Source organism: Eptatretus burgeri, chromosome 1 (assembly GCF_056783735.1).
Source record: "Eptatretus burgeri isolate ZD-2024b chromosome 1, Ebu_testis_v1, whole genome shotgun sequence".
NCBI lineage: Eukaryota > Metazoa > Chordata > Myxini > Myxiniformes > Myxinidae > Eptatretus > Eptatretus burgeri.
Window position 1 is genome coordinate 103,549,126 of NC_140961.1, and position 19,859 is coordinate 103,568,984.

General features: G+C 43.8%; 1 protein-coding gene and 1 long non-coding RNA gene across 4 annotated transcripts in view; one reads left to right on the forward strand and one right to left on the reverse strand.

Annotated features, from left to right (window-relative positions):
• LOC147035089 (uncharacterized) overlaps positions 1-14,304 on the reverse strand; it is a 41,184-nt gene extending 26,880 nt beyond the window's left edge. Inside the window, exon 1 of one of the 3 annotated variants that reach the window (XR_015061300.1) lies at positions 13,939-14,304. The gene's annotated coding sequence lies outside the window, so the exon portion shown is untranslated. Of the gene's footprint in view, positions 1-13,549; positions 13,662-13,778; positions 13,896-13,938 lie in introns of those variants that run through there. The other 2 variants (XR_015061298.1, XR_015061299.1) reach the window with 2 other exon arrangements.
• Positions 13,574-19,859, forward strand: part of LOC147035090 (uncharacterized) — a 243,267-nt gene continuing 236,981 nt past the window's right edge. Inside the window, exon 1 of the long non-coding RNA XR_015061301.1 lies at positions 13,574-13,711. This is a non-coding gene — a long non-coding RNA (uncharacterized LOC147035090). The remainder of the gene's footprint in view (positions 13,712-19,859) is intronic.

The window sequence follows — 19,859 nt, forward strand, 5'->3', positions numbered from 1 at the left end:
TATAATCTGCTTGCTTTATGTGAAATGGTTATGGCATTTGTGCTGCATGGTATTGCAGTGAATCTGGAACTACTGTTTGTTCTGATGAGCTTTTGCCATGTCCTGTCATCTTCCATCTGTCTGTTAACATTTTAAACTTCTGTGAAACCCATGAGGAGATTTTTCATGCAAATAGGCAGAGATTTTCCTTATGATGGTCATTCTCAAGATTGCTCAAGCTGTCGCCAAACGAATTTTAAGTGCCTTTTTTTCATCAAGAATTTCCCCAAAATTTCAAAATTTCACAAATATCAAAATTGGTGAAATCATACGACGTCATGGACAATATTTTAAATGTACAAAAAGAGAACAAACCTTTTGATGAGTTCCAAAGCCACATGGCTGAATTATGATGTCCTGTAGACTCAGAAAATACATTTTAAATGGAATGTTGATAAGGTAACAACAAAAAATTACCACGTGAGTGCAAAGCAAAAAGCGGGATTCAGCAATTGGTTCACTTTGTTTGTGTATCTCTCTGTCCGTCTGTCTGTCTGTCCACAAACGTCAGTTTATGATCGAGGAACTACTTAATTTCACTTCGAGGTTATACCTTGAACACGAGTCGGAAAACATTCATAGGAAAACAAACCAGCAGTTTTACAGCACTTTGGCTCTGAATTTGTCCCCATCGCACATGTGCAAAGAGGAGTGAGATAGTTGTTTTACTCTATCTGCCTGTCTGGCAGTCAAACAAAATTGAATATCATTCCAAACAGGAAATGTACTGTTTTTAGCGATGTCATAAAGGATACAAACAACAGGCATGAATAACTAATGTGCATGTCAAATACGGTGGTGTAAAAGATTCTGCTTCAACAGCAGTAAACTTCCAAAAGTTTTTTTTCTGCAACCTTTAAAACCTTTATCTTATTTCAATCGAATTACATACTTTGTTTAATGTAGATCACAAATCACCATGATGGCAGTTAAAATAAAATAAAAACATTTTGTTTAGTAGAACCTGGACAAAATATTTCATGTTACAACATCTCAACCAATCAAATTTGTTGCTCGCAGACCCCACCCATGTCCTATTTTCTCAAGAATGTGTGGGGCAATGTGTTCTTTGAACTCTATAATTACCCTCGCCGAATTAGAGGGCATTGTGTTTGGGTCTGTTATTTTTTTATTTTTTTGTCTGTCTGTCTGTCTGTCTCTGTTTGTTTGTCTGGACAGGACTTTAGTGTATTTCTCCGCAACCTCATACCAGATTGAGATAAAATTTTCAGCATTGGTGCAACTACTCATATGGAATCTTTTAATCATAATTATGATGTCATAGGTCACGTGGTGTGAAAGCCATGTTGGAAAAATAGAAAAACTTTGGATGTCTGTCTCTGAAACTGCACCAAGGAAAATATTGAAACTTGGCACATGGCAAGTACTCATGAGGAGGAAGTGTGATTTTTTGAGGACGTCATAGGTGCCTTCATTATGATGTCATAATTGCAGATGCAGAATGCTACATCTGATCAGTATGAAAATTTTTGAGGGTCATCTAGGGATAAAATGTCCACAGAAAAAAAATTGATTGTCTTCAGCCATGTGATTCGGCAGCCATTTTTTTGTTTGTTTTTTTAAACCTTCAAAAATCTAGTTCTCTGAAGTGGCTGAACAGATTGAGGTGAAACTTTATATTTATGACCACCTATCCATGAGGAACAAAAGGTTTACGCATATGATGTCAGAGGTTACATGGTTTGGTAGCCATATTGGATTTACCCTAAAACCTATAAAAATCTTCTCCAGAACAGATCAAGGGGAAACTTTACACAAATGTTCCCCAAGCCATGGGCATACACATTTAAGGAATAATTGATGGGTCACATGGTTTGGCAGCCATATTGGAATCAAGAAAAAACTATTAAATAATGCTTTCTCTGGAACTGCTTAATCAATTGATGTGAAACGTCACATTTATGATCTAATAAAGGCCCTGTCACACCTTGACGATTTAGCCAACGTATGCCTGATGTGCAAAATTGGGCTAAAACGCCAGCACACGTCAAATACGTTATGGGTAAGTTTGTATACGTTAAGAGCACGTTGATATACGTCGTAGTACGCTGGCAAATGTCGTAGTTTGCCGAGCTGTTAGACAAATTGTCCATGCTTGAAATTTGCCGACGTATGCCAGCGTATGACTCACACGTTCCGCATAATGCTGGCCATAAGTTGTAGGCACGGTACGCGATCGTTGACACACGTCGACACACGTTACTTCTATGTTAATCATAAGTCGAAACACGTCAAAGTGATTTTTAACGTACCCGAAACTTATTTCTAACCTATGAGTAACGTGTTGGAGGCACGTTACGCGATCGTTGACACACGTCGACACACGTTACTTGTAAGGTACTCATAAGTCGAAACACGTCAATGTAATGGTTAGCGTCAGTGTTCCAGACTCCCTGGTTGTTTTTTTTTCTTCGGTATGACCGTGATGTCGACACTTCGATTTCTAGTTCGGTTATTGTGTAATATAATTAAAAGGCTGCCGCTCAACTATGTAAATCATAACCATCATACCGAAGAAAAAAAGAAACCCCCCCCCCAAAAAAAAATGGAGTCTGGAACACTGACCGTAACCATTACCTTGACGTGTTTCGACTTATGAGTAACGTATGTCGACGTGTGTCAACGTTCGCGTAGCGAGCCTACAAGTTATGCCAGCGTATGCGGAATGTGTGTCATACGTCGAGTATGTCGAGAAATTTTCAACGTGCTGAAAATTTCTCGACGTACTTGGCGTACAATGACGTATGCTAGCGTACTACGACGTATGCCAGCATGCTCTTAACGTATACAAAACTTACCCATAACGTATTCGACGTGTGCCAGCTTGGTTCGGCAAATTTTTCATACGTCGGCATACGCTGGCTAAAACGTCAAGGTGTGACAGCGGCTTCACACTTTGATGTCGAGTGCGGTTATGATTTGAATTGTCGATCCACAGCCTATTAATAGCCTATGCCACGTGATCGTCCGCGATACGCTGCCGTGCGATATGCATAAGTTAGACTATCGTTGGGCATAGGTTGTGAACGCTGACAACATGCTCAGCATTCGTTGGTATAAGTTATCTATATGTGATTAAAACGTTCTGTGTACGTTACGAATACGTTATGCATTCGTCCAACACGTTATTATATGCTCAAAAATTAAAAAAAAAGCATCAATAGTTCAGCGTACGCCAGCGTTTTACATACACTTTGATACGTTGCCATACGCTGGCTAAAACGTCAAGGTGTGACAGCGGTTTAAGATGGGGAATACAAGTTTTAAATTTCAACTTCATCGGATGCATCGTCTGGCAGCATAATTATTTAATTGTTTGATATGGGTTTTTTTTTTTTTTGAATAAGGCTCACTTGGCTGTGCCTGGATGGGTTTGAGGGTAGAGGAGTAGCAGCTGAAATTCAAATCCTATCCAGGTTCCTCCAGATGACTTCATCTTTGCTTCTTGCTTGCTTGGGTTCCAATTGATTACTCCAATGCAGGACTGTGTCGATTTGGTCTTCCATTTGATTTGAATTGATTTTATTTTAATCTCATTTTGAATTAAATTGAATGATGTATAAAAAAAACGTCATTGGTTAGGGTCAGGTGTCAGATCAAAGTGGGATGTCTTGGTACCCACTCATCACTGCCAGCAGTGATAAAGCAGCAGTTCTACTTATGTGTCTTCTTAATTACTTAACACACTATTAGACAAACGCCACACAAAATACACCACGCAAAATAAGTCTTGGTGAGGGTCTGCAACCTCCGATTGCTGTTTTTCTTGTTCATTTTGTTTTGCCTGATTTAATCATTTATTCCTCACAAAGAATATTTCTTTTCAATGGCGTCAACTACGGAGCATCAAATGCTGAGTGTGAACACACAATGGAACTAGAATGGCACCAGTAGAACGCATACCACTGCCAGGCTGAACAGTTTACATTTTGTCTCCCATATAGAGTAGATCTGCTAACCTGAACCACAATCGATTTGGCTTGTTCTTGTCATCTCACCAACTCATCCACCAAGTTTTGTCATAATCCATCCACAATTTCTGAAATATCATGCAATACAGTATATAGTTTTAGGCCCCATCTCTCAAAGATGAAGAATCACTTCAAAAATTATCGCATCCGGATCTTCACCAAAATTGAATCCATTCATCCTTGTCACACACCCAACCTTTCCAAATTTGGATTTCGTCCAAATCTGTCTAACGTTTTGAGATATCCTGCTTACAGATAAACAAACAAGCAGACAGACAGTCAAGGGTGAAAACCTAACCTATGTCCACCTTCGGTGGTGGAGGTAATAACAACTATTGGCCATTTGTCCACTAAAATTGGCCCTGTGTCCACTTCGGTAATAACAACTATTGGCTGTTCGTCCACTTTGTCCACTTGGTTGGTTTAAGCATTGAGGAGTAGCAGCCAAAACCCAAATCCTATCTAGGTTCCTCCTGATGACTCAATCTTTGTCTGTTTGTTCCTCTTGATACTCCAATGCTGTATTTGGACAGTTATTTGATTAGATGCTTGGTGTTGTCTGAATGGTTAGCGTGGTGGGCTTGAGATCTCAAGATCCTGAGTACAAATCCTGCTTGTCTGTTGAATTAATACCAGGTGGGGTTGACTCAGCCTGTCATTCTTCTGAGGTTGGCAAAATGAGTACCAGCTTGCTTTGATGATTGAGCCATTTGAGTATCCTGTGTTGGAGTGCTGACCTGTCTAGGATTGTGCCCAATAGCCCAGGAGACTGCTTTGGCAGCACTGATGCTTTGTGCAGAGTATGGTCCCAATGGATGGATGGATTTGATTAGATGTTCTCAGCACTGTGGAATTAATGTTTACTCACAGTAATAGTGAAAGACTATTTCCAAAATCAAATTGTTGAACTGAATGAATGAATGAAGCCAAAGTTTTGCCCAATTTGGACTAATAAAATGGACTTTGCACTTACAATTGTTTGTCTCTGTTTTCGGCATGAGTGTGAATCTTGAGAAGCTAAAAGTAAAGTTGAAATGTATTGCACGTCGGAGGCTTGCACACTCAATATGCCTTCGTGCTGGGATCTTTGATCCCATAAACTGCCGAAAGCTAGTAAGCTAAACTGTGTTCTAATACGAATTACCCGTTACTCAGATTCACCTTCTGATTCCCCAATGTTATTCCCAATTAAGCCTATTTTGGCGGTGGAACCTGCATGTGAGACAAAAGATGGGAAATCCTTTCTTACCCTTCCAAGGGTTTACTTTCAATAAAAATAAATTTCAAATTATTGTATGGCCTCGAGGAAGTGAGGGAAGTGCTTGATGACAATGTACACAGTGAGGAATTCCCAATGGAAGGCAGTGTACTTGCACTCTGTTGTTTTCAGTGTTTTAGAGAAGAAGGCCAGTGAATGCCAGTTGGCAACAATGAATTGGTTATGGGTCAAGCCGATCATGACCTCAGACGTGGACACCATCAAGCTTGTTGGCACCTTTGTCTTCAGATGAATCAGGAATGAGGCATTGGTCAGTGCGTCTTTGATGGTGTGGAAGGCTGACATGGTTGGCGCCGACCATTGGTACACTTCAGGATACTTACCAGTTGTGAGCAACTCATTCAGTGGTTGGAGTGTTGTTGCTGTGTTTGGAATAAATTGAAGTAAAAGTTATCATCTCGTCATCTAGTTCCATCTATTCGTGTCTGACGACTGGTGACATTCATCATCAGCTTTCTCCAAACCTCCAAATCCTACACTTCTTCTCAAAGCTCTGCCAGAGACAACGTTGCAGCCTTTACTCCATCCACCGAGCACATACAAGGTCTGCCTCTTCTTCTTCCTCCCTAAACAATACCCAGTGTGGTTGATTTCTCCAGACTTTCGTTTTATGCATACATGATGTGTCCAAAGTATGACAGTTTCTGTTTTAGGATCAGTGTTTCAAATGTACATGGTGGTCTAATTACTCCACATACACAGAGCAAAAAGCAGGGTTAAGCAATTGGTTCACTTCTATCCATCTATCCATCCGTCCATCCACAAACGTCAGTTTAAAATTGAGCAACAACTTCATTTCAATTGACTGTTATATTTAGAACACGAATCGGAACATGAATCGGAAAACGAACCTGCAGTTTAACACTAACTTGGCTCTGATTTTGTCCCGATCACGCATGTGCACAGAAGGGTGAGAACCTATTTTTACTCTGTTTGCCTGTCTGACAGTCAAAGAGAATTGAAAATCATTTCAAACAGGAAACTTACTGTGTTTTAAAGATGTCATAAAGGACACAAACAACAAACATAAAAACTAATGTAACCTGTTAAATAAGGCGGTGTAATAGCCACTGCATCAACGGCGGTAAAGTTCCGGATTTTTTTATTTTAATTAACACGACTTTAGCAATCTTTATTTTATATCAATTTAATTATACTAGAAGCACGTGCTCCCAAAGGGAGCAGCCAGTGGTGTTATGTTATTATCCTTATTCAAACATGTAACTCAAAATACCTCTCCAAAATACAGTACCTCTCGCTGCGTAATTCAAAACACCTCAACGTGGGGACAGGAATACTGGACAGTTCATGGTGGAGACTTGTAGTACCCTCCCCCACCTTGAGGTGGCACCACATGATACACATTTACATAGAGAATTCCCCCCCACCCCCCACCCTCAAATGCACTAATTGGGGTCATGCTGATCCAATGTAGCAAGTCTGGATGTAGGCCTAATCGGCACAGAACTACAGGAGTAATGTGACACACACACACACACACACACACACACACACACCAATCTGTGGATTATGGGACGGATACTTGATCACTGTAGAACAAAAAGATTATTTTTCCAAAAAAACATCCACAGTGCATGGACATGTTTGATAAGGTGGTGTATAAGCATGCAGCAATGGCACTAAACTTGCGGAATATTTTTTATACGATCTTTTAAATTATTGTTTTATTTCAATTGCATTATATATCTGAACATTGCATGAAGTAAAGCATTCCACGAAGTCTCTGGTCTTTCAAAAACTGATTTTTTTTGTTTGTTCTTCTTGAAGTCCATGGAATTTTTTTTAACATTAGTCTCCAACACCACATTTTTAAACTCTCAATCTTCTTCCTCTTCTTTCCTTTCACTGACCATGACTCTCATCCATACATTGCAACTTTAAGTTCCAGAACATTTACCAGCCCCCTCCTCCTATTGGTAAAAGTTGGCAAGGCCAAAAAACTCTTGCAACTTGCGTTGATATGACAGTAACGGAAAATCCTGAATAATCTGCACCTTTACATCGAATATGCACTTCGTGGGGTTGATGATGACGTCAAAGTCCTGTCAATGCAAGTCAAACAGGCCCAAAGGCATGGTGACTTCTATCTTTGGGATGTCATGTGGATCCATGGGAATGTCAACCCTGAAGAGGTTTGTAGTGCCACGGAGTGTGGCATTGAAATCCTGAATGTATGTAATGGGGGTAATGGTCTGTAAGAGTCACGTTGTTTTAGAACCAGTAACCCCTGCAACCGGGAACCAATCCACAGGTACCATGAGTAGCGGTGAAGCCCAATTGCTGGATGATGGTCTGTTGATCCCATGTTGTAAAATATAGTCCAACTCCTGAGTCCTGACAGACGATACATCATTTCCCATGGGCTAGTCAGCAAGCATGCACAAAAACAGGGGGTCTCATGGTCAGGAAGTCACAAAGTACTCTCTGAAAAGGGCACCTGGGCAGGGATGGAAGACATTTGATATTCAGCGATGAAACAGTGGATGCTTTACCAAGAACACTAAGCTGTATCGAGGCATCCAATGGACGATGATGTTTGATGTGTACTTGATGAGATTGAAATGGTGTCATAAATCCACACCAAGGATGGGGTAGCTGGTGTGAGCAATGGTAAACAGCCAGAGAAATGAGCGACGTCGAACGAAATCAAGCTGGAGGAGGCGTTCTCCAAAAGTAGCAATAACACTGTTGTTAGCGGCATGTCATGAATATTCCTGTTGATTTTCCATTCAGCAGCAGACAGTGACACAATGGTTGCCTGTGCCCCTGTATCTCCAAGAGAAAAATGGAGTCAGCTAGTATGATCTACAAGGAGAAGGTGGTGACTGACCTGTGGCCCAGGTGAGTTTGGTGTCATTTGTTTTGGGACTTGTAATTTCCCTGAGGCCAGTATGATTAGCACCGAAAGTCAAGTGGTGCCAACAGCAAACTGTGGTGTTCACCGAAGGTGAATGGTAATATGAGGGATGGCATCTCTCTCTGTCCTGAGAAGATGTACACAGAAATGGGCATGGCTGGGGATGGGCTCCAGGATGAGCTTCATTAGATCTGCCATTGGAGTTGTGTGACGTGCTGCGGTGGAGGTGTCATATTAGCCATGGTCGGTGTAACTGTGTCCATGAGATGATCAGCCAGGTCTCTGATGGAGGATACTACCAGCTTGGTGTTAACTTTGAGTACCATGCGTCCATGTGGTGGTAAACGCTGCACATACGTACAATTCATGAAGGAGCGACTGGTCGAAAGAGGCATGGCGGTCTCTGAGATGCTGCTGTATGTGGTGCAGGAGTTGTGTGGGTCTTTAATCTTCTAAATCTTTGGCTGCAAGAAGTTTCCAAAAGTGGAGGAGCTCAGAGGCAGTCGTATGCTTTATGCGCATGGCCTTCAAAGAAGTCTACGGGTCGTTAGTTGGAGGCTGGAGTAAAATATCTCTCTCTTCCATCACGTACTTGAGTCACAAGGAGCCAAAAATGTATTTGAACTGCATCAACCCTGTAGAAATATTTTCTGGTGTCTTGAATTGGGCTTCAGCTTGCGTAAACCACAATTGTGAGTTGCTCGGCCAGAATGGCGGCAGCTTTATCAAAGCAGCGACCACCGATAAAACCGGTTGAGTGTCTGGGGCTGGCATGACTGACTGTTCATTCCCGGCGACTGGTTATATGCTTGCAACTCCTTTCCCGTCCATTTGGATCACGTTGGGGGGTCACCATTTTGGAATGGTCGAAAAGACATCCATATTGTTCGGATTCCGAGTCTTTACATTACTCCAAAACCATAAACTCCTAATGAACCAGAAACCTCAGCCGGAAATCCTATTCCGCAAATAACCTCAATATGAGCCAACGCTAAAGGATAGTAACCAATATCTTATTCACCTTGGTAATGTTATGGTGAGAGCGTCTGCTCCGAGTCTGGAAGGTCGGTGGTTCAAACCCCAGCCGAGTCATGCCAAAGACTTGAAATGGTACTTGCCGCTTATTTGTTTGGCGTTCAGCATTTAAAAGCTTAAGAGCATCCACGGGGAGGAGGAATATCCTCCTGAGGAAATGTCCTCCCCGATTGTGGTTCTGACCTCACTGGTACTGAAAGTGTCGACACTTTCTCCAAGCTCATTGGCTGTGTTTGTCTCGTCTAACTGTCTTGTGTTGCGTCACATATGCTCGGATGTATGTCCATGGGTGTCAGGCAGCACCACTACAGGAGCCTAAGATCATGTATGTCAAAAAAATAGCCCCGAGTGGGCTAATTGTCATCTCTTGAGGTTGTAGTTCAGTCCTCTGCTGAATCCAAATTTCTGGGAAATATCATGGACGTTCGACTGGAGTCGATTTTGGAGAAACCCCAAGAGTGGGGGTGGGGGGGACCCCTGATCCGAAATCGAAAAATCTATGACTGAGCAATCCTGAGGAACATCGAGTAGAAGGGCTCGATCGTGTTTCAGAGCAATTGATTGGTAAATAAGGGAGGAGTAGGGATCCCGATTTTCAGGGGGTAATCCCCCCACCCCCAGGAGTCCCCTTAATCCAAAATCGAAAAATCGAAGCCCAAGCAATTGTGGGGGCTACTGAAGTTTGAGGGGGTTAACTAACCCTGGGAGCCCCCCCATGATCCGAAATTGAAAAATCGAAGCCCGAGCAATTGTTGGGGCTGCTGTCTTGTATTCCTGTGTCACGATTCAGAACAATCAGCCTCGTCATAAGGGAGTAGTAGCAAAAATCACAAAAAGTCAACGGACGGACGGACAGACAGACATCCTGACGTCACAACCCATTATACAAGTTCATCTCTTCGAGAATCGAGATGACCTAACCTGAAAAGGAAACGTGGTGCCGCTGTGTGTGTGTGTTTGTGTGTTTGTGTGTTTGTGTGTTTGTGTGTTTGTGTGTGTGTGTGTGTGTGTGTGTGTGTGTGTGTGTGTGTGTGTGTGTGTGTGTGTGTGTGTGTGTGTGTTTGCGTGCGTGCGTGTGTTTGTGTGTGTTTGGTATTTCCATATATGGGTTCCAGAAAGTGGAATGGAGCTCTCCCAGGTGTGTTTGTGTGTGTGTGTGTGTGTGTGTGTGTGTGTGTGTGTGTGTGTGTGTGTGTGTGTGTGTGTGTGTGTGTGTGTGTGTGGTATTTCCTTATATGGGTTCCAGTAAGTGGAATGGAGCTCTCCCAGGTGTGTGTGTGTGTGTGTGTGTGTGTGTGTGTGACCATCCTTATGCAATGAGTATACTTCGTGCTGGTTCCGTAGGATACCCTTGTTACAGCCTGTACAAATGCATATCGATTAATTCTTCCTTTCGTGTGTTTCCAGTTGTCTTGTTTGGTGTTCCCATCTGAGCATTGAAGTTATACACTTACTGCTCATCACTCGTAGATGTTGTTGCTTCGATGAATGGCACAGACACTGGTATAGTATAACACTGAACCATCACAATTCACAAGTGGTGGTTTATACAATCAAGGAATTACCACACAATGTGTGGCTCATCAGACAATGGCCAAACAATAACCTTTTGTATGACTGGCTAAACTTGAAGCTCAATGGATGTAAAATTTTGCACCAATGGAGTTTTTATTATCAGAAATAAAAAAAACAACTCCATCTCTCGAAATTGTTGAATCCTTCCAAATCGAGCAAATCGTGTCTGTTGAAAACATTGCAGCAAATTTGCTTTTGTTCATGTGTTGCAGATTTATCACTGATTCATTGAAGTTGTGATTCCATGGGAAAGGCGGGAATGTTCAGTGTCTGCCATTAATTAAATGAATGAGAACTAATGTTCAAGCATGTTTAGATGACGTGCTGCTTATTGTGTACTTATTCTCCACCATCATTGAAGCCAAGTGTTTGTGTCCGAGGGGAATATTTACTTCTTGCATATGCAGTGTGGTATCTTTTTGGGTTTTTTTTCGATTTTTATTTTGATCTGGGTTCTTTTTCACTTTTTTAAATATTTTTTTTTGAAAAAGGCTCACTTGGCTGTGCCTGGATGGGTTTGAGGGTGGAGGAGTAGCAGCTGAAACCAGAATCCTATCCAGGTTCCTCCTGATGACATCATCTTTGCTTTTTGCTTGTTCTGGTTCCTTCTGATGACTCCAATGCAGGACTTGTACCTATTTGGTCTTCCATTTGATTTGAATTTAATTTATTTCAATCCCTGTCTGAATTAAATTGAATAATAATAAACATCACGGGTCAGGGTCAGGTGTCCGATCAAAGCTGGACGTCTTGGTACCCGGTCATCACTGCCAGCAGTTATAAAATGTCAGTTCTAGTTACATCTCTCTTATTAATGACATAACACACCGGTACACAAACACCACACAAAAGTCCTGGCAAGGGTCTGCAACCTCTGCTTTTTTTCTTGTTACCTCCACCATCAAGGGTTAAGGAGGTTTTGTGTGTCATTCTGTGTGTCTGTCTGTCTGTTGGGTGGTTTCTCGACTACCCTTAGTCTCAGGTTTTCCGTCTGTCTGGTTGTTTGTATGTAATGGACAGCTCTATAGGCCAGAGGAGTCAACCGATTTTGATGAAACTTGACAGGTAGGTTCATACCAGGATCGAGAATGCTTTGGAGCACCGTTGCTATGGACAACACCGATGCCTAGCAAAGGGACTTTGAAATTTTTGAGAGAATCCGAAAAATATTTATATATTTTTTTTTTCGAAAATCAAAAATCGGCTTCCAGTCTTTTATGCGCACTATCATCACCCTCTTTGTCAAAAAATTTCAGCCCGATCTGTCAAAAACTGTATGACTGGTATGCAATTATATAGCGACCACCCATGTTGCCTACTGGCTTGTCTGTTTTTTTGTGTGTTTGCTTACGCTGTAGCAGCCACATCGTTTCAGCGATCATGACCAAACTGGCTACAGACGTCGGCCATGGTCCAACTTAGACACTTGTCGTTTTTGGTGAATCTAGGTCAAAGATCAAGGTCAAGGTCACCGAAAAACCGAAATTCTTATTTTCGCAATAACGTCCACTAAAATGGTCGTATCGACTTCAAACCAAATCCAAAATGTGCATCTTCCAATTCTGCATTCAACCATATGTCTCATTGGGGGTGTCACACCACCACGCTTCTTCGCGGTCGGGGGTCGAATGTCAGGGGGATTGGGTCAAAACTTTCAAATTGCGATAAAAACGCCATTTCAAGTCCGATTGACTTCCAAGTTATGATCATGACCAAACTAAGTGCTATAACTCATGAGACAGTCGCACTATCGACTTATAAGAACCAAATTGATTTCCAGGTTTTTGGTTTTCAGAGATCATCGAGATATCACAAAGTTATTCCGGCAATTCCTTGTATGTTTGTTTGTTTGCAGGATATCCCAAAAAAGTTGTTGACGGATTCGGATGAAACTTGGTGGACAGGTTGGGTGTGTGGCAAGGACGGACTGATTAGATTTTGGTGAAGATCTGAATCCGGATCCGGATCTAGATACGAGAATTTTTTTTTTTTTAGTGATTCTTCCCCATTGAAGGATGGTGGCCAAAAACGATACAGTACTTTATGGCATGATGTCTCAAAAATGTATTGAGCGCGATATGTTTTTATGGCGGAGGTGTGCGCTCCACCAGGTGCCCTTGCAGTTACTTTTGTTTTTTTGCTAAATTTGTGGCAAATGACCATGAAACATAGTTGTTTAGCCACGAGCAGATGGAGTGCAGGTAGTGATGAGCAGATGGAGTGCAGGTAGTGATGGGCATCTGTTTACTATGTACGCAAACGGTGACATCTCTCAGCACATCAACCTCCTTCACAACTCCCCCCCCCCCTCCGAAAAATAAATCCCACATACTCAACGCACACACCCCTTCCCTTCCCTCGTGCGTACGTAATAAATAGATGGCGTCGAACCAAACGCCGTCATTCAAACGATTCTTGAGCAGCGAATGCTTCCTCTGAACCAACCCGCACCTCTCCGCTCTTCCAGAGCTCGAACCCCGCCCAAACCTCTCAGCCCCTCCCCTCACACCCTCCCCGCCTTTCGGTCCCTCCGAGAGAGCGAGACGCACTTCTCCATCCCACCGACCACATGGGCGCTCCATGCGCAGTGAGAGGTGTGAGGGGGAACGTCGCGGTCTCTCCCCGCACGGTCCGCGGCCCGAACATCCAAAGGGTGTTTCAGGTGGACCACGGTGGACGTGGACGTGGGTTGTGACCGGGACACGAGGTGATGATGATCACTCACTGCACCGAACCGGGATTCTTACTCACTGCGCACTCTCCGCTCGCTTGGACTCCACTTGGGAAGGTCGACGCGCACTCGCTGGACCTCGGACTGGGATGTATAACAAGTTCGGCAGGAATCCAACACGGCGTGTTCAACAGGGTGCCGAACAAGGCGCCGAGTCGCCTGAAGCCTCCTCACCTGTACCTGTAAGTACTCCTCACCTGTACCTGTACCTGTAAGTACTCCTCACCTGTACCTGTAAGTACTCCTCACCTGTAAGTACCGGCTCGATGTGACGGTGCATTGTCGCGCTGCCCTCCATCAAATGATTTTCCATTTCAGGTATCACGAGGTTTTCATGTTGCCAAGTGCTCCTGATGGAGGGATTGGTTCTGTTCGGGAGGAGTAATTATTGAGCACGTGACGCACGTACCTTCGTTGGTCCGGACACGTGACCGCGTGGAGTCCGTGTTGTGTGGACATTCGAAAGGTCGTGTCCGTGCTGTGTGGGGAATGAGCGCGAAGCACGTGGTCCGAGCGACGTTCATTCCTGTCGATATGTGGACGCGCGTGCGCCACGTGCTGCCTCGTTCACGCGCGTGCGCCACGTGCTGCCTCGTTCACGCGCGTGCGCCACGTGCTGCCTCGTTCACGCGCGTGCGCCACGTGCTGCCTTGGTCGTTTATATCGCGCACGAGATGTTTAGCGCACCCTGGTCTCTCTTTCTCTGTGCTTATCCCCCCCCCCCCCCCCCCGCTGCAACCAAGCTGTGTCGCATCGTTGCCAACAATGACAGAAGAAAAAGAAGTGGGTTGGAAAGGATCTGTGGTGTGAGGGGCAGGGGGTGGGACGATTGTGGGGGATCTGGGATGAAGGGGGGATATGGGGGTGAATGATTGGGAGGGGATGGAGGATCTGGGGTGGGGCAGGATGGAGGATCTGGGAGGGGGCAGGATGGAGGATCTGGGAGGGGTAGGATCTGGGGGGATGAAGGATCTGGGGGGGGTACTTGGGGGACAGAGAATCGGTGGGGCTGGAGGCAGGATCGAGGAGTGAGGGAGGATCGGGGGAGGCAGGCAGGATCTTGAGGAGGTGGTGGAGGATTCTGTGGGCGTAGGATCGGGGGAGGGTGGAAGAATCAGGGGCCTGGAGGCCGAATCGTGGAGGGAGAGGGGGTGGGTGCAGGGAGGATCAGGGGGAGAGGTGAAGCATGATGGGGGGGGGGGTTGGAGCATCTGGGAGAGGGAGGATATGGGGGTTAGGCAGGTGTGTTTGTGATGATCTGAGAGGGAGATGTGTCCTCCTCCCACGGTCGGGATGTTTTGTAGATTCGAAGACTAATCATGTTTTCCTGATTGAAGTTAAGTTTTTCAGTTTTATTTTATTTTTTAATTGTTATTATTTTTTTTAACATGTAACTTCTTCATATGTTTGGAATTTTATAATGTATAACATTTGTTTTTAATTAATGAGTGAAATATAAACTCAAATTTAAAGATGAACTTCGACTTGCTCATGCCCTACTCTCCAATCCAGACTTAAGGTACATCTACCGCAATGACCTCGTGTCATTGGGATGCTTGGGACCGAGCACGAAGATATTGGGATGCTTGGGACCGAGCACGAAGACATTGGGATGCTTGGGACCGAGCACGAAGATTTTGGGATGCTTGGGACCGAGCACGAAGACATTGGGATGCTTGGGACCGAGCACGAAGACATTGGGATGCTTGGGACCGAGCACGAAGATTTTGGGATGCTTGGGACCGAGCACGAAGATTTTGGGATGCTTGGGACCGAGCACGAAGATTTTGGGATGCTTGGGACCGAGCACGAAGATTTTGGGATGCTTGGGACCGAGCACGAAGATTTTGGGATGCTTGGGACCGAGCACGAAGATTTTGGTCGGTCACTGTCTTTCCACTTGGTCAACTGTGTGTGTGTGTGTGTGTGTGTGTGTGTGTGTGTGTGTGTGTGTGTGTGTGTGTGTGTGTGTGTGTGTGTGTGTGTGTGTGTGTGTGTGTGTGTGTGTGTGTGTGTGTGCGTGCGTGCGTGCGCGTATCCTACTGTGCACACGACTCGTGCATGCGGATATTGTAGCACAGGTGTGCGCAGTTCTCATGGGTACAATGGTTTGCTCTGAGTTTCCTTATGTCAGTCAACCATGAGAACCAATCCATGTTTCGTGGACCAATGATGATTGTAAATGGGACAGCATTTGTGATTTGAGGTCGCGCACTTTGAATACAATCGGATGCAATGAGATTGCGGATATGATTTTTCACGCTGCATCGAGGGCAATCTGCCCGATGGCCGACAGGAACCTTGTCACAACATGAAACATCGATCAAAAACTTCGATGACACTGATGTTGTGAAAGCGGTGTTTTTCGCTGTCGTCAGGCAATCAAATTGGTATGGTGTTCAAGTATAAAAACATGATGTCCACCACCTCCACAAGTGGGAGAGTTGGTAAGTATGGAATCATAGCTCGGGGAAAATGAACACTGCTGCATATATCGCAGGTTGACTTGACTGCGAGTTTGAATCGTTCATTGTTGCGTGGTTACAACCTCATTCTTTATGGCATGCGTTTATAATTTGGCCAAGTTACCGGCACAAAATACCCCACCTTTTATGAAACGTACCGTGTAATCTTGAACCTCCACGAGTGAATGCTTGCAGATGGGAGAACTGTGTTGACGTCCCTCCATGTGACGGTGTACCCAGTGCTACCAGATGGGACGGTGCGGTTTGCGTCCCTCCGTGTGACGGCATATTCATTCATAATTTAATCAACAGCAATGTGAAAGTGAAAGGATCTTGCTAAATGTTCCAACACAAGGCATGGGGATGATCGTGCGATTGAGCACGTTCTCTCCCTGCCTAAATGTTACATTGATTTTTTTGCTAATATATATGTAGGTTCACTGAGGAGATAAACAGAGGGCAGAAGGACAGGGGATCTAAAGGGAACAGGGAGATTATGACTATGCATTGAGTGAAAGAAAGTATAAAGAGCGGAGGTGGTATGGGCGAAAGCATGGGGTGACGATGGGCAGCACTCTTGAAACGAAATGATAGATACAGGGATTTGGTTGTGCAGATGAGGAGAGAAGGACAATAGATACAGGTTGGGAGGAGCATCGGCTGAGGATTTGGAAGGGTAACCAGGTGGAGGACTCTGGAAGAACACGTGCCACCTTGGCAGCCTGGGAAAGGCCGGATGGACGAGACTGTATGAGTGTAGCTGGAGCTGAGGTCGGTTGCTTTTTAGAAATTTATACTTTTCTTACCTCTTCCTTTTTTATAAAGTACTTTGATCTTTTGCTTTTAAAGGAAATGCGTTGGATAAGAAATTGAATGGTTGATGGATTTTCTCATTTAAACTCGACCAGATCTGTAACTGTAACGTCGATCCCGTTCAGAGGCGTTGGCTACATTCGATGCAGATATGGGGATGGTGAACCTCAAATATAATATCAAATAAAGTCACATGACATGAACCCACCTGCACATGTATGGGAACTGCACCTGTGTCATTCAAGGTGACCCCACTCATGGCGTGACCAAAACCTGAAACAACATCTGAGCTATTGACGGGATTTGCGGTTCTGGGCACCTTGGGGTACCTTATGCTGGCCGGTTTTATAGTCCATCTTGTTCCTTTCTCAGACTTTCAGGTTCTCATCAGCAACAAAGTTCCCCCTTGTGCTGCAGCCCAAGTGCTTCCTGCTGCTGAAAGCATGCATTTGTGTTGGCATCGTCCATCTTCTTTGGATTCCCATAGGAATTGCCGAACAAAACGAGTTCGTCATTGCGGAAATTCTCAGTTCCCGTCTGGAGTATTTAGAACATACCTAAAATGGTTTTTATTTGAGAAGCGAAAGAGTCGGCATTTATTTTAACTCTTGTAGAAAGTCATCTTTGCTGTCGTTAAACTGTAAGCTCAGGAACGTGTGCGCTTCAATCAACATTGTCTTGTGTGCTGCGTTCCTAGGATGTTAATCGTAGCTGAATTCATCACTTCCTTTACGTCGTTTTTGTTCCTTTTCAATGAGGTATATAAACACCAAAAGGCTGGAGGGAGGGAGGTTGGTTGATCTTCGGATTTTTGCTGATTAACGTTCGAGGATTCTAATCGTAACCGCAGAAGCCTTGGCATAAGTTTGGCCTTTGATAACTGTGTTGTAATCACTGCAATAAGTATGGAGTGCAACAATATGCAAAATGCAAAGCAAGAGTTTAAAATACTCTTCCCACATCCTTTTTCACGAGACTGTGTGGGGTAAGGTGTTCTATGAACTCTGTAGTTTCATTTTGTAAAAGTTTAAGGAGAGGAGTTGGGGAAAGATTGGAAACTTGAGAAGTTGGACATGGGTGGGGTTAAGGGGGAAGATACAGCAGAGAAGTGAGGGGACGGTCATATGTTAGAAGGGGGTATAAAGTAAATGAGATTGGAAGGAAGGAAAAGGGCAGGTATTGGGAGAAGGGATGAGGGTGTGGTGAAAAATTGGTTGTTTTTGTATACGTAATATGTGTTTGGATCGTTGTAAAGAAAACCTGTGAAATGAACTGCTTTCCATTTAATGATCAGTTTACATCTTATTGTTTTCATGCCATTGTCAAATAGGGGACATTTTTGGAAGTTTAAGTTGTGTTTCAGTTATACGTCATCAACAAAATGGTTTGTTATCACTGATAAGTTGCTCGATCATTCACGAAGTTGTAGTTTTGTGCTGTGTGTACTTGCTTTTGTATGGTGGAGGGACAACTTTAAGCAGTATGGTGGTACTACTTACTTTGAGCAGCTTAGTGGTGGTGCTATGTGATGGTGCTACTTACTTTGAGCAGTTTAGTGGTACTACTTACTTTAAGCAGTTTAGTGGTGGTGCTACTTACTTTGAGCAGTTTAGTGGTGGTGCTACGTGATGGTGCTACTTACTTTGAGCAGTTTAGTGGTCCTACTTACTTTAAGCAGTTTAGTGTTGGTGCTACGTGGTGGTGCTACTTACTTTGAGCAGTTTAGTGGTGGTGCTACGTGATGGTGCTACTTACTTTGAGCAGTTTAGTGGTACTACTTCCTTTGAGCAGTTTAGTTTTGGTGCCACGTGGTGGTGCTACTTTGAGCAGCTTAGTGGAACGAACTTACTTTGAGCAGCTTGGTGGTACTAACTTACTTTGAGCAGCTGAGTGGTACTAACTTACTTTGAGCAGCTGAGTGGTATTAACTTACTTTGAGCAGCTGAGTGGTATTAATTTACTTTGAGCAGCTTAGTGGTGCGAACTTACTTTGAGCAGCTTGGTGGTGCTACTTACTTTGAGCAGCTTGGTGGTGCTACTTACTTTGAGTAGCTTGGTGGTACTAACTTACTTTGAGCAGCTGAGTGGTACTAACTTACTTTGAGCAGCTGAGTGGTATTAACTTACTTTGAGCAGCTTAGTGGTACTAACTTACTTTGAGCAGCTTAGTGGAACGAACTTACTTTGGGTAGCTTGGTGGTACTAACTTACTTTGAGCAGCTGAGTGGTACTAACTTACTTTGAGCAGCTGAGTGGTATTAACTTACTTTGAGCAGCTGAGTGGTATTAATTTACTTTGAGCAGCTTAGTGGTACGAACTTACTTTGAGCAGCTTGGTGGTGCTACTTACTTTGAGTTGCTTGGTGGTACTAACTTACTTTGAGCAGCTGAGTGGTACTAACTTACTTTGAGCAGCTGAGTGGTATTAACTTACTTTGAGCAGCTTAGTGGTACTAACTTACTTTGAGCAGCTTAGTGGTACTAACTTACTTTGAGCAGCTGAGTGGTACTAACTTACTTTGAGCAGCTGAGTGGTACTAACTTACTTTGAGCAGCTGAGTGGTACTAACTTACTTTGAGCAGCTGAGTGGTACTAACTTACTTTTTGCAGCTGAGTGGTACTAATTTACTTTGAGCAGCTGAGTGGTACTATGCTGCGCAGCATCAATTGTTGTTGTCATTTGCCCATGTGGTGGTACACATTGTGAAAGTGCGTCGGTGCTTATCCTTGGTGCTGTATCTTACTTGAACTCTTTGTCACCATCAAGGGTCATAAGCACTGCAAGTGACAATTAGATTTCATCCAATTGATCAAGATGGATGTCCTTTGTCATTTTGAGGCTGCAGAGTGTGTTATTGACATTTGTAAAGTTCTTGATGTACCTAATACCATTGTGAGGACAAATCTTTCGAACACCGACAAAATAAAAGAACAGGCTAAAAGGTGTCTCTGTCGATGCAACCGATGCCACTCGCATACAGAAAGGTCCGATGGGGCAAATGGCATCGATGTTGATCACTTTGATCCAAGACCAAAACCAAAAGAATGTCC